The sequence below is a fragment of the Bubalus bubalis genome, chromosome 19 (assembly GCF_019923935.1).
Source record: "Bubalus bubalis isolate 160015118507 breed Murrah chromosome 19, NDDB_SH_1, whole genome shotgun sequence".
Classification (NCBI taxonomy): domain Eukaryota; kingdom Metazoa; phylum Chordata; class Mammalia; order Artiodactyla; family Bovidae; genus Bubalus; species Bubalus bubalis.
The window spans coordinates 8,899,629-8,913,277 of record NC_059175.1 but is presented as its reverse complement, the minus strand read 5'-3'; the positions used below and the strand labels follow the sequence as shown (position 1 = coordinate 8,913,277).

At 40.6% G+C, this 13,649-nt stretch overlaps 1 protein-coding gene across 1 annotated transcript in view; it reads right to left on the bottom strand.

The window, feature by feature from the left end:
- The window catches only part of ZNF366 (zinc finger protein 366), a 61,487-nt gene extending 48,976 nt beyond the window's left edge, over positions 1–12,511 (bottom strand). The window contains exon 1 of the mRNA XM_006078182.4: positions 12,116–12,511. The gene's annotated coding sequence lies outside the window, so the exon portion shown is untranslated. The remainder of the gene's footprint in view (positions 1–12,115) is intronic.
- Positions 12,512–13,649: the final 1,138 nt, after the last annotated feature.

Below are 13,649 nucleotides of genomic sequence, written 5' to 3'. Positions count from 1 at the left end.
CACGTTTTCGCTTTTCATTAATTCATCCCAAAAAAGGTCCATCAGGTTCCAGCTCTGCGACAAGAACAGGGCCAAGCGGTGGCACAGCAAGCACCACATTGCTGAATGTTTCTTACGGAGCAAGGATGTGTAAGTTATCCCGTGTATTAACTCATGGGGCCTCACAGCAGCCTCTGAGGTAGGCTCTCCACTTTCCCCCACTTTGCCAGTAAGGAAACTGGTACACAAATAGGTTAAGCAGATTGCTCCAGGTCACACAGGTTACAGAGGAAGGAACCAGGAGTCTTTGGGGAGATAGTTGTTAGACAAAGGAAGAGATTAAACAGTAATGACTGCTTCCAGACACTTTCTATCTAGATTTCTATCAAATGTACAAACTTGCTATAGGTAGCAGTTTTAGAGTGGAAAATTTCATTTATACCAGAAGACCTAGATTATTCAAAGCACCTCCATATAATTTATTGGAAAACCCCAGCTTTGGTCTACAGACAGTGGTTTCCAGGTTTCTCAGCATGATTCCCTTTGTAAATTTCATAAATTCCATAACTAACGAACTAAACTCATTTTGCAAATCCCCAGTAAAAATACAAAATAACCAAAAGCTATTTTTAATTCAGTAATTTAAAATTTTACATTAATTTAACACATGTATACCTGTGGCGGATTCATTTTGATATTTTGCAAAACTAATACAGTTATGTAAAGTTTAAAAATAAAATAAAATTAAAAAAAATAAATAAATAAAATAAAATTTTAAATTAATTTATATTTATATTAATTACCATGATATAAAGAACCATATTTGAAAGCAGAGGTACCTATACTTTCAAAACATTAGTCAGTGTACAAACAGTAGGCACTTGACATCCAAGTAGAGACCCCTTGACTCCTTGCAATAACTCCATAGACCCTGCAGATTCACAGAGCTGCATGACTTCTGCCAAATCATCCGTTTCTCTCAGTTTTAGTCTACTCATCTTTAAAGTGGGGATAATAAGAGCTTTTACAAAGAATCTCAGAGAGAATTAAGATGAGACCAACAAGAATTTGGAGGGTTCTTGTCTGAGGGAGTATAAAAATGGTTAAAAAACAGTCTCTGGCAAATATGGTTCCAACGTAGTTAGGGAGAACAGGCACACATGAAAGAATTAGTAAGCAGGGCAACCCATTAAGCTAAACTATGTCTTCTGGAAGCTTCTAGAATGTGATCTAATAACATATAAGGCATACAAAGGAAGATATTTGGAATAATCCAGGTCTTCTGGCAGCAATGAGTTTTCGACTCTTCAACTGCTACCTATAGCAAATTTGTACATCCAATAGAAGTCTAGATAGAAAGTGTCTGGAAGTGGTCGTTGTTTAATCTCTTCCTGTGACTCGTTCCTTATATATATGTAAGATGTATGTAAAGAGGGTTCACTATCACCTTACACACAGAAGGGAAATTCAGTTCATGTAAAAGCCATCCAATATTTTTTATTGTTTTTGCCAGAGGTCTGCTATCCATGGCTGGGACCCTTGAAGTTACAGGGATGCACAGATTGGCTGGGTTTAGATTCATCCCTTGCTGTGCTGCACTGAGAGTAAAGCTGGGAAACAGGGGCATATGCACATCATAGTGATGGAAGATTTTGGTCTGGTTTGGTTTGGTTTGAAACTGCAACTCATATTTATTAAATGGCTACCATGGCGAGGAAGTTATACTATGGCCCTAATATTAATATTTAATGGTAGTTTGATCCAAATGTAATTTAAGGCACATTTTTCATGCAAATTGAAACTTGCTGCTTAACTGGCTCAACTCCCAGCATAATGTTACATACAATCTTGCAGTTTTACAGCCTGCATTCATCATATTTTCAGGATATAATTGACTCCAGGGCATAGAATTTTGGAAGAAGTTTCCCTCAATAATACTGACTTGGGGGCAGCAGAAATTACTCCAGTCTCTCCCTTTATTCTTGTTGGATTGAAAACAAACAAACAAACAAACCCTTCAATCATCCCAGCATTCCAAGTTCATGATGCTAATGAGTACACAATTTGATAACTTAGATGCCTCTCTTCCCACCTCCCCCAAGAGAGTTTCAGGTCCTGTGGGCAGGAGGGAAAGTTCAGATTAATAATTAAAAGAGCTAACATTTATTGACTATTACTATGAGGCAGGCAATGTGAGTAAGCAGTTGCATGAATTTTCACTCTTAATCCTCACAACAAACCCTAAGAGGATGGTGCTATTTTAATACCTGTCATGCAGATGAAAAAATTAAACTATGCATGATCACACTACTGGCAAGCGAGAGGGTAGGGACTTGACCTCAAGTAGCTGCCCCCAGAGCAGGGGTTGTAACCACTCCTCTATACTGCCTTGCCACCCCGCCTCATAGCTGGCTTCCAGGACTGTTTACTCATCCTGGTTTACACTCATATTTCACATGTTGCCAAGGGAATAGGGACCCTATAAATTAAGAGGCAACTGAAGGAGAAGGAACATAGCCTCTGGCTGTGGCTTTATATCTGGCATTTGGTGACATGCTGGCAGGGAAAGGACAAGAGGGATGTAGATGGATGTGAAGTGATCATCCTTAAGGAAATTATCAGAACATGGAACTTAAAATCAGAAGCACTTTCATTATATATCGATATGTACTTAATTGATCCAATCCCGTATTGATGAACAATTATGCTATACTAATCTTATTTTTTAATCTTGCATTGTAGGTATATCTTTTTACATCATCTAAGTATATTTGTAAGATAATTTCTAAGAAGAGTCACTTTTACATTTTTATAGACACTCACAAATTGCTCTCTACAGTGAAGTTTTACTAATTCTCCATTCCACCATCTATGTATGACAGTACTCTCCAGATCCACAGAAACAAATATGCCAACAAGGGCCTCAACTTTTGTTTCATCAAGTAGGTAAAAAGTAGTATCTCATAGTTTTAATTTGCATTTATTTATTATGAATAAAAGACTCTAGAGAGTCCCTGGACAGCAAGGAGATCAAACCAGTCAATCCTAAAGAAAATCAACCCTGAATATTTACTGGAAGAACTGATGCTGAAGCTGAAGCTGAAGCTCCAAGACCTTGGTCACCTGATGCAATAACTGACTCATTGGAAAAGACCCGGGTGCTGGGAAAGGTTGAAGGCAGGAGGAGAAGGGGATGACAGAGGAGGAGAGGGTTGGATGGCATCACTGACTCAGTAGACATGAATTTGAGCAAACTGTGGGAGATAGTAAAGGACAGGGAAGCCTGGTGTGCTGCAGTCCACAGGGTCACAAAGAGTCGGACACGACTGAGCAACTGAGCAACAACAACAACATATTATCTTTGATTTTTCACATGTTTAAGAACTAACTACATTTCATTTAATATGAAATGTGTTTCATGTCATCTGCCCATTTTCTGGTCATATTAAGTTCTTTGTGATATATATGTTTACAATTTTCCCCCTAGTTTTTTATTTGCTATTTTGATCTTGCTTATTGAATTTGGGCCCTATAGAAGCTTTTTAATTGTAATGTATAACAAATGTTAAGGCTTTTAGATGAAACCAGAAAGACTTTTCCTACTTCGAGATTAAAAAAAAAATCTACCATTTTCCTATTATTTTTATGTTTTTATTTTTAACATTTTAAATCGTTGATCTACCTTGAATTTTACAAAATAAAGAACAGATATAAGTTGATTTTCTCCCTAGGTGTCCCAACAATTAGTTACATAATCTAACTTTCCTCTCTGATATGCAAGGCTATTTTTGTCATATATTAAATTTCCATGCTTTTAGGTTCACTCACTTGCCTTCTGTCCATGTGTCAATGAGCACACTCAAGCCTCTATCACTAACTCAGAGTTTAGCTTTCTCGCCTGCATTAATAACATTCTCAAATCAACACACAATAAGTTAATGGAACACTTTATGAATTTCTTGCAATAACACAAGTCCTCTCTTCTCCTCCACTGCCACTAGCTAACAAAACTCAGGGATTTTTTTTTTTTATCATCACTAGGAAAAATTTAATTACAATAGTAAATCTATATGAAAGTACAGGGGACTGAGAATCAGATACTACATTCTTGGTCAAATGAACAATTAGGGGTTAATCCATAGTTTCCTTTTATATGAGCCCGTGATTTTGGATAGTCTCTATGTATCTGTGTTTATACACATGTGTGTAAAGCACATGTGCCATGAACAGAAGAGATAACCCATTATTAAGTAAACCAACACTGTCTCCCAAAAAATCCACATTGGTTGAAGGCAAATACACTTGGCACTTTCTATCCTAATCCTTCTGGGGTAGGATCTGCTCACAGCTGAATGTCCTTCCTAACTGTAGACACCAAGTATGTGATACCACAATTCCTTTCCTAGGAGGCTCCGAAAGAGCAAGAGGAGCTAGTGTAAAGTGTGAGACATCTGAGCACTTAAAGGTTGTGCAGACACACCAAAATGATGTATTACTGAGCTGCACCTTCTTTTCCAAAACCTAGGCTCTTCTCTTCTTCTCCAACATCCTCATTAAGACTCATGGCCTAGGCTGCAGCCAGCAGATAAGAATTCTCCACCCCGGGGGGTTGTGTAGACAACGCTGGGCGCAGAGGAGCCGTGGGCATGTGGGAGCAGACCGCAGCTTGCTTGCTGCATTGTGTACTGGCCATCTCCTAAGTGTCGAGAAACACCATGATTGCCCCGCTCTCTTAAAAAATCCAGTAGGGGCTAGGATTCTGGATATACCGAGGAGTAACCTTGTAGAACTTTTTGCTTGTTCTTCACCCTAAGAGTTCAAGTTCTATAAGTGCAGGAGCCCCACCTTGATGGATTAAGTATGGTGCTCCTTATAGCACCTTCAAAGTTTTCATTTCATACATTTTTCAGGATAAGAAAGATCCCTCTTTGTACATTTTTTTTTAACTGAAAAAGCTACTAGGTGTGGAGGGAAGGAGAGGAAGCTCCACTATGCTATGGGGAAGAAAACCACCTGAATTAGAAAAACAGCAAGAGACAAGTAGTGGCTTTTGTGGTGGGTGTTCCATAAAACAGCACCGAAAACTCAAAGTTCTTTCTCTCCCTATACTTCCTGTGGAAGAGGGCCAGAGGGGCTCGATTAAGGGGGAGAAGCCACTACCTCCATCCAGCAGAGGCGTTTTGTCCGGGCCCAAGCCAACCAGAGGCTATTCCGGTCCTCTCCCTTGCAATCTTCCGGCCCGGCTTCCTTTCCCCACCCCTCCAACAATAGCCCCCTCTTGATTTCTGTTCTAAGCCAGAACGGTGAGTCCCCAGTGCAGAGGAAGCTCTAAGGATTCTTTCGAACTGGGAAGAGTGAGGGGTGTGTGCTGGCATCTGCTCCTGGGCAGTGATGCTGGGGACCCGCCCCTCTTTTCCCAGAGGTTGGTAGCAGGGGGTCTCTTGTCCCCGTCCTCCAGCTTTCAAAGGAAGAAGCTGGCAGAATACCTCTTCTTCCTGGAAGAAGATAATCTGAGATACTCTATCTTGTACTCTTGCATTTAAATATTTTTTCAAACTGCTGAAAAAGCTGGACACCTTTTTGGAATGATGTTCCCCATACTTGTCACTGCCCCTGCTAGGTCTTCCTTAAGTCACAAGATGATACCACAAGGAAGATGTTCCCCTCTGAGGCCCCTCCCCAGATTCATCAGAGCTGGAGAAGTGTCTAGGAATCTATCCCAGTGACTCTGATGTTGGGCTCTCAGAACACACCTGAATAACAATACCCCAGACCTTTACTCTCTGAGATTATCAGGGTCCCTTTGTATGGTATCACGTTGCTAGTTGAGACCATAAAAGTCATGCCTAATGTTGCTCAGAGCTGAATAGACTTGAAGTTTGTCGAGTAACACCATTATCCAAGAGGGAGTAATGCTGTCTTGGACAAGTTCAGAGTTTATGAAAAGGCTTTGTAACTCCATAGGACAGGGACCTATGTCAACCTGTGTATACAACAGGTCAAAACCCTAAGGCAGTGCTGCTCAAACATGGATGTGCACCTGAATCATATGGAGATCATGTTGGAATGCCAATTCTGATTCAGGGGGTCTGGGGCACAGCCTGAGATTCTGCTTCTCTAACAAATCCCCAGGTGATACCACACTGTTGGTTGACTACATTTGAGGAACACTGCCATAAGGGATGTGCTTCCCCGATGGATCAGCAGTAAAGAATCTGCCTGCAGTGCAGGAGATGTGGGTTCGACCCTTAGGTCAAACCTTTCCTTCCTGGAGGAGGAAATGGCAACCCACTCCAGCATTCTTGCCTGGAGAATCCCATGGACAGAGGAGCTTGGTGGGCTACAGTCTGTGTGTGGGGGCGTGGGGGGGGGTCACAAAGCAACATGACTGAGGATGCATGCACACCTTAAGGGATACCTAATTAAAAAAAAAAAAAAGTTATCAGCTGCTTCCTCTTTAATAAGCAACCTGAAAACAAGCAACATCAATTCAGTGACCTTGCGTAAATCATTTATTTTTTTCTAGCTTATCTGTTAAACAAGGTAGATGCCTTTCCTCATCTCTAAAGTGGGGGAGAATAAAGCGCCTACTTCTTAGAATGGGAGGGTTAAGTGAAATAATGTACGTAAAGTTCTTGGCAGGCCCCAGACTTGCTAAAAACTCTTCCATAAATGCTGCGGGTGGTGGTGGTGCTCTTGTGGTTATCTCATTCCCCATTAATACCAGTGGCCATCACAGAATGAGGTCAAAGTGGGGCCGTAACAGATCATAGGAACAGAGAAGGGGGAAGAATTCCTTTGTGTGGTCCTGGTATTTGGCACCAAAGAGATAGGCTTTACCAATGAGAGGTCTTAACAACTAAGACAGCAAAGTTGTTATCATATTTATACATATATTTACGACTTTTACATTTGCCATGTAAGTGCAAAACTGCCACAGGCCAGTATTGGTTCGTTTTGGCTGTCTCCAGTGCCTAATTATATAAAGGAAAGGGTATTGTGCACCACAAGGATATCATGTTTCCCTCCCTGAATTCACTCCTTCATGTTTGTGTAAACTCAACCCAAGTGACATCCCTTTAACTTGGATTTACAGCCCTGCCTGTAAAAACCAGAGAGCGCTGAGCATTTCCTACAAGGCTAAATCCTGGCTCACGACTGCCTCAGTCAAGGAAAAACAAATGACCATGCTCTCTCTCGCCAAAAACAATGTGCTAACCCATCATCTGCCCAGAAAAGAAATGGAAAACAAAATGCAACCAACAGTCTTTTCTGTGTATCTGGTAAATATTTATCACCCATGAACAAGTGGGTAGGGTCCTTACCAAGATGACACATTAATATACATGTAGCAGCCCCAGGCATGTGATGGAGGAGTAAGCCATTCAGTCAATTCAGGTGGGAAATAAACATGTCAAGCCGGCAGTTTGGCATTGTCCAGAATCCCAGAGAGTTTGACTGATTTTTAACTTACTAACTGCTGTGTTTAGTATTAACTAAAAATGGCATGTTTCACTCTACAGCCCACTTATTTACCATTCGTTCAACAAATATTTTGTGCATCTATTATATGTTCTAGGCTGTACGCTTATAGCAGTGAACAAAAGAAGGCCCTGTCCTCATGGTGCTTACTTTCTAGTGAACTTATGTATTATACATAACTTCTGATGAAGATAAGCTCTTATTCTTTTATCTAAATGTATTTGATATTTGAATAGTTAAAAAGAATAGCCATCATTAGGCTAGCTGTTTCTGACAGTGCACATCAAAGTATCTGCTGTCTCTCTGTCACGTGGAGAACTATATCCATCGCTGCTCTACTTATTAGCCACACAAAGTTTTCTTTTAATAGCAGATTAAACATGACTTGTGGGTGCTGGTTTTTCAAACACCATTATCAATCTTTCACCTTTCCATGTCAGTATTAACTTAGGGACAAGGATCTAACTTCTAATAAAGGCTCAGCAAAACACACATTGTAAAAAGGTGAAAATAAAACCAAAAAACTTATATAAAGAATCTTATATTTAAAGACTCTATATTCTTTAAAGTGAATATGAAAACAGTATCTGTGTTTTCTTTGATCAAAGAAAGGATGCATGCTCACTATAAGAGACAAATAATATATAAAAGCATAAATCAAAAAGCGCTATTCATATAGAATTCCAATATTTATAATTGTAAGTAATTGCTCTTTATAATATATGTCATTATAGAATATTGATCAGATTGGTTGCATATTCCTTACTCCATAAAACTAACAGCTTCTAGAATAGCAATTGATATATTTGAAACTAATTTCTAAAGAGTACATCCAATGCCAAATAGGAATTATGCTTAAAAGTATGGTTCTTAGAACAAAAATGTAAAAATACATTTTAATGTCAATGCAATCCTGAAGAAGATAGAACAAAACAGTGATCACCCATTTTAGAAAATCACAGGATGTCAGCATGAGAGTCTTACAGGTCATCTAGTGCAGTGGGTAGAAGAGTGTGAACAAGTCCCAGATGAATTCTAATACACACTCACACACACAGTCGCCCCTGAGAGTCACGGGTGTCATCCAACTTCATCATTTTACCGAGAAAACCGAGGTCCAAGCAAGTGCAGACCTGTCAGGTCATACGTGGAGAGGGCGGCAGAGGTTGGCAGAAGCGCCCTGACTCTAGTCTGGTCTTTGTTCTCTTATCCTAAGCCACCTGAGAAGACGCTTGTTTTGCACTTCAGGGTAGAACAACACAGCTTCAATCTACTCTCCAAAGGTTAAGTTGTGCAAGCGAGTCTCTATTGTGTCAGGGCCTCTGACTCTAACAAAGGAGCCTCAACGGTTCGGGATATTGGTGGTCGATTTCTGGTCATTTTTGTGGTTGTGTTTTGCTCTGGTAAAGTGGAGAGGGAAGTTTAACTAAGTTAAAGTATCATTATTACTGGATAGACTAACTAGCATGTAGGTTTTAAAGTTTAGAGTGAGAGAAATATAGCAGTTGGAGCTCTCTCTCTCTCTCTCACACACACACACACACACACACACACAGTAGTGATACCCGTGTTCTCTTTATTGGTGATCGGTGGCTTGCTGCTAAAATGTTTGAGGAGAGGGGTCACTGAGTGTGCTTAGTCCTTACTGTGAGGAGACCATGTCCCTTCAAATCTTTTCGTCTCTGGCTGAGTCACAAACTGCCACAATGGTCCCCCCCCCCAAAAAAAAAAAAAAAAGAGTCTCTAGCCCTCCACTGCCAGGGAAAAGGTCATCAACAGCTCAGAGCTCACGGTCTTGGGGAAGTGGGTGAAAGGGAGAATGAAAAGTCTACAACATCATGTAGTCTCTTCATGATGAAAACTGAAGGCTTTCATCCCAAGACAAACTCTCCCCTACTCTCTCCTCTGCTGAACACAACTCGCACTTTAATGAGGCGAAATCTGGCTGTTTCTGCCATCAGCAGAGATAAACATCAAAACATTAAACTCTGCTTTCCTTTGTTTTGCAAGATTTTGGGATTCAGGATAGCTTAACTCAATGTGTGCCCGACTCTAAAGCTATGAGGGATGATTTTTTTTTTTTTTGACAGACTCTTGGTATAGTATTGATCAAGGATCTGATACAAATTATAGTGTATATATTCTACTCTCTGCATTCAAAAGACAGTACCTTTAAGTATTAATATAAGACTTTAAAATTACATCTGACATGGGTTGACTCCTACTACTTACCACACTTTGTATTAATTGTGTTACATAAATAATCTTGTTTAATCCTCACTACAACTCAATTACACAGATGCAATTTTATGTTAGGGGAAACTGCAGCTTAGAGGAGTTAATTACCTGGCCAAAATAAGTGTCAGACAGTAAGCGACAAAGCTGGAATTCAAACCCAGGTTTGGATAACAACAAAGCCTGTGCTTTGATGTTCTGCTTATTCGCATTTAATTCACATATCAGCCCACAGGACACACGCTAACATGATTTAACATTTATACAGCAAACTTATGGTTTAGTTATATGTACAGCTTTGGCGCAAATTAATTAATGCAACCTTCTGTGTGTCAAATTCTGGCTCATTTCAAGCTGGAGTTTCCTTAATGATATCACAGAAGAGCTTCTGATGATTCCGAGTAAGAATCACACACTGGAAGTTTCCGCAAATGCCAACTCACTCCTTGGAATTGAGTGAAGACAGATTGGTAGCAACTAGGTTAAGCTTGTCAATGACTTTCTTCTTTAGGGAGCTGCATTTTTTTCCCCAGTATCCAACATTCTCATGGCAATGACTTAACAACTCAAATGGAAATACTAAATATGTATTTTTTCTTTTACAGAAAAGAACCTACCCTGAGCTCCTTAATCTTGGGCCACATTGGAGACACAGCCTCAGGAGGGGCTGTTTTCTGTGCCAAAGACAGACTAACCTTTTGCCTAAGTTGCCAGTGTGACTCTGCTGCCATTTGTTTTCGTATTGTGTTGCATCTGATGCTTTTATTCAATAACCCAAGTGAGATAGTATCCTCTGATGTCGTTCTAACTGGGCATAAAATTAAATATATTATCAAGGAAAAATGAAACTGAAAGAAGCACGAAAATTGCAGCCCTGAGTTTTCTACTGAGTCACAGTTGCTGATAAAAGATGAAAAAAAAAAAAAAATGCCCAAGCTGATCAGTCCCGGCTACCTTTTGACCTGAAGATCTATGAAACGGGGTGAATAAGGGTAGGTGGGAGGGGAGCTAGAAACCACTTTCAGTTATTAGTAGTGTAATTGTGCCTCCACAAGCAGGAAAACGCTATCATATCTCTTCCCCAGTGCTCATTTTATAGTGCTCCTAAGGAAAGTCTCTTGGAGAAAAAGGAGAAGAAAAAAGAAGTCTGACTAATGGAACAAAACCCACATAAATAGTCCAGTTTTATCATATTTTCTTACTCCTATTAAGATGGCTCAGTTTTAAATAAAGATTAATTACTTGAGCATGGTTAATGCATAGTCTGGCCAAATTAATTTATAAACGAGAGAACAGCTAATTTTATTACACTGTTCACATCCCAGATGACTTCAATCGGTAAATTTCATAGAAATGAATATAAGAAAAAACCTCTGCCTGTCCTTTGTCTTTCAGCCATTCAACACCTCTCTGGGTTGGATGATTAATATTAGTAAATATACACAGTCTTTCAGAGCAACCTGGCTGGTCTATTTTTGACAATGTGATCTTGACTCCCTTGTGGCTTGCCATGATGAGTTCTTTGTAACATTATACTTTCTGATGAATCTAAAGGAAGCAAGATAGACTTTTAAAAATTAATTGTGTGTATAATCTTGACTGGTTTGCTGTATTCTATTTGATGCTTAAAAAACCAGGCACTGGATAAACATTCTTCAGTGTTTAGCTGGGTTTTTCACCCTTACTGATGCAAGTGATCGATCTCAATCTCCCTATCCTACAGGCATGCTGTTTTCCAAAATTAAAGCTGCTTGCCCCTAAATCTTTGCCCTCTTTTGTGTGGCAGATGACATCTTCAAATGACAGTGGATAATAAATTTATACTCAACCCACATGTGGAGCCTGAACACATAAGCACACCCTCCCCCTTACAGTACAATTCAAAGTGACATTCTCTTCTTTTTCTTCCTCCTGCCTCAGTGAGGCAGGATAACAGTCACAAATTAACAGTCCTCTTTGAGGTGGGGGATGTTGAATGAAAAGGAAAGAACAAGAGCAGGCACCTCCATCGAGACAATGGGTAACAAAATCCCCAGAGCAAACCACAGTTCTTAACAGACACCCTGAGAAGGCTCCCAGGACACAGCACTGAGGAAGAGTGAATTCTCTGGAGAGCCACGGCACTCCAGTGGCTCTTGGTTAACCCACCAGCTTATCTGTGCCCAAATTCAGATTTAACACAATGTCCTTCTTAGCCCAGTGCAATTCTATGTCCAGTTCTGCCAGGCTCAACCCTGCAGAACATCAGTATTCTCTAAAAAAAAAAAAAAAGACATACAAGCTTCAATTCTGGGCCATCCTTCAGTCACACCCTTTAAGGATTACACCCAGTAAGGCATTTTCTGTGGAAGATGCCCACAGCAACATCCATCGCAGGGACATTGAAATGGAAGTAGAAAGGATTGCGTGGGTAACTTACCAGCTCCTGAGTCTGAGTGGCTGCAGCCGCCCCCGAGGTTTACCTGGTCCCTTGTCTGTCTTTCTCCCTCTCTTTCTCCCTCCTTGTGTACAGATTGCAGGGAACTTAAAGAACTCGCAGGGACAGTGTTTCGAATGACTTAAGAAAGAGAACAGGAACAATACTTCGTTCTCTTTTTCTCAGATGAGTACCTTCGGGAAGAAGGAAGGAAGGGAGGGGAGAGGGAGGAAGTCAACAACCCTTTGCTTTCCTGAAAAAAAATAAGGAAACAGAAGATAGACATCTCATTTTCTCTTAAACAAAGTGTTGGAAGGGGCAAAGAAAAAAAAAAACTTTGAAAAAAGGAATTCCTCAAATATGCTCTCTGCCCTAGGAGCTTTAAAGAGATGAAAAGCCTTGCTGGCCTGTCCTGTCCAAACAAATGGTGTTCCAGAAAGGCAGACTCTCCTGAGCTTGCAGCCTGGCATCTAGTTTGCAGAAAAGACACAACGAAAGGGGAACAAATCCATCTCGTCCACTCTGATGGAGGGTAAGTTCGGTCTGTCATGCTAACCAAGGCAAACCCGCAGGCTGTGAGGCCGGGCGTGCACAGGTCAGCTCGAATGTGTGGCTCTCTCTGGGCTCTGTGAAACATCAGCATTGCTGCAAGTCTTCAGCCTGACTCTAGAGCTTTCCATTCTTCCAGGACCAAACAACAGATGTATGCATTGGTCACTGAGCCTCGTGCAGAGGACCAAGATTTCATCTTTGCTGATGGATGAAAAACAGCAGCAGCAACTCACCACACTGCTGCTGGACATAGTTATCTCAGAACTGTTGTTCACATCGTCATGTCCTCATGTCCTTCACGTTCCTACTGCTCTTTGGATTAGTCACCTCTGGAAAAACCAGAAGGTGATTTCTAATTTGTCTTCAGAATATTGCATAGGCCTTAGGTAAGTCGTCCGCAAAGTTTGATAAGGAAGGGGACGTTGACTACAAGGAGCTAGATAATGGTGGGACTATTCTTTACCCAGTTAGGGGGTCCTAGGAGTGCAAAGGGCAAGCACAAGCTCTGTTTAGGGTGTGTTTCACTCAGGAATAAGCCTGGTTTACAGCTCTGATTTGTGTTGTGTGTCCCATGCCCTTCATTCATCTGGTTAAGATTGTTTTTTTGCCACAAGCAGGAACCAGCCGCAGATCGTTGCGGCGGCAAAAAAAAAACAAAAAACAAAAAACCAGCTTTAAGTGCTTCCTTATTTCAACCAATGGTGAAAAACTGGGGTGGAGCACCACACCTGAATACAAGGAGCAAGTCAAGTGAATTCAAGGAAAGAATAAATCTGGTTCATTCTCTGCAAGATTTTATTGGATTCAGTGGACTATAAGATCCTTCATTTATCCAGTTTTCTCCCCCCAGTAATTATCTATCAATTTATCTCTCTATCTGAATGTGTGTGTGTGTGTGTGTGATAAAGAATGTGACATTACTCAGTAAGTTTGTAAAAGCCAGGACAGTTTTATTCTTTGCATCCTCATGGCACCAATACTGACA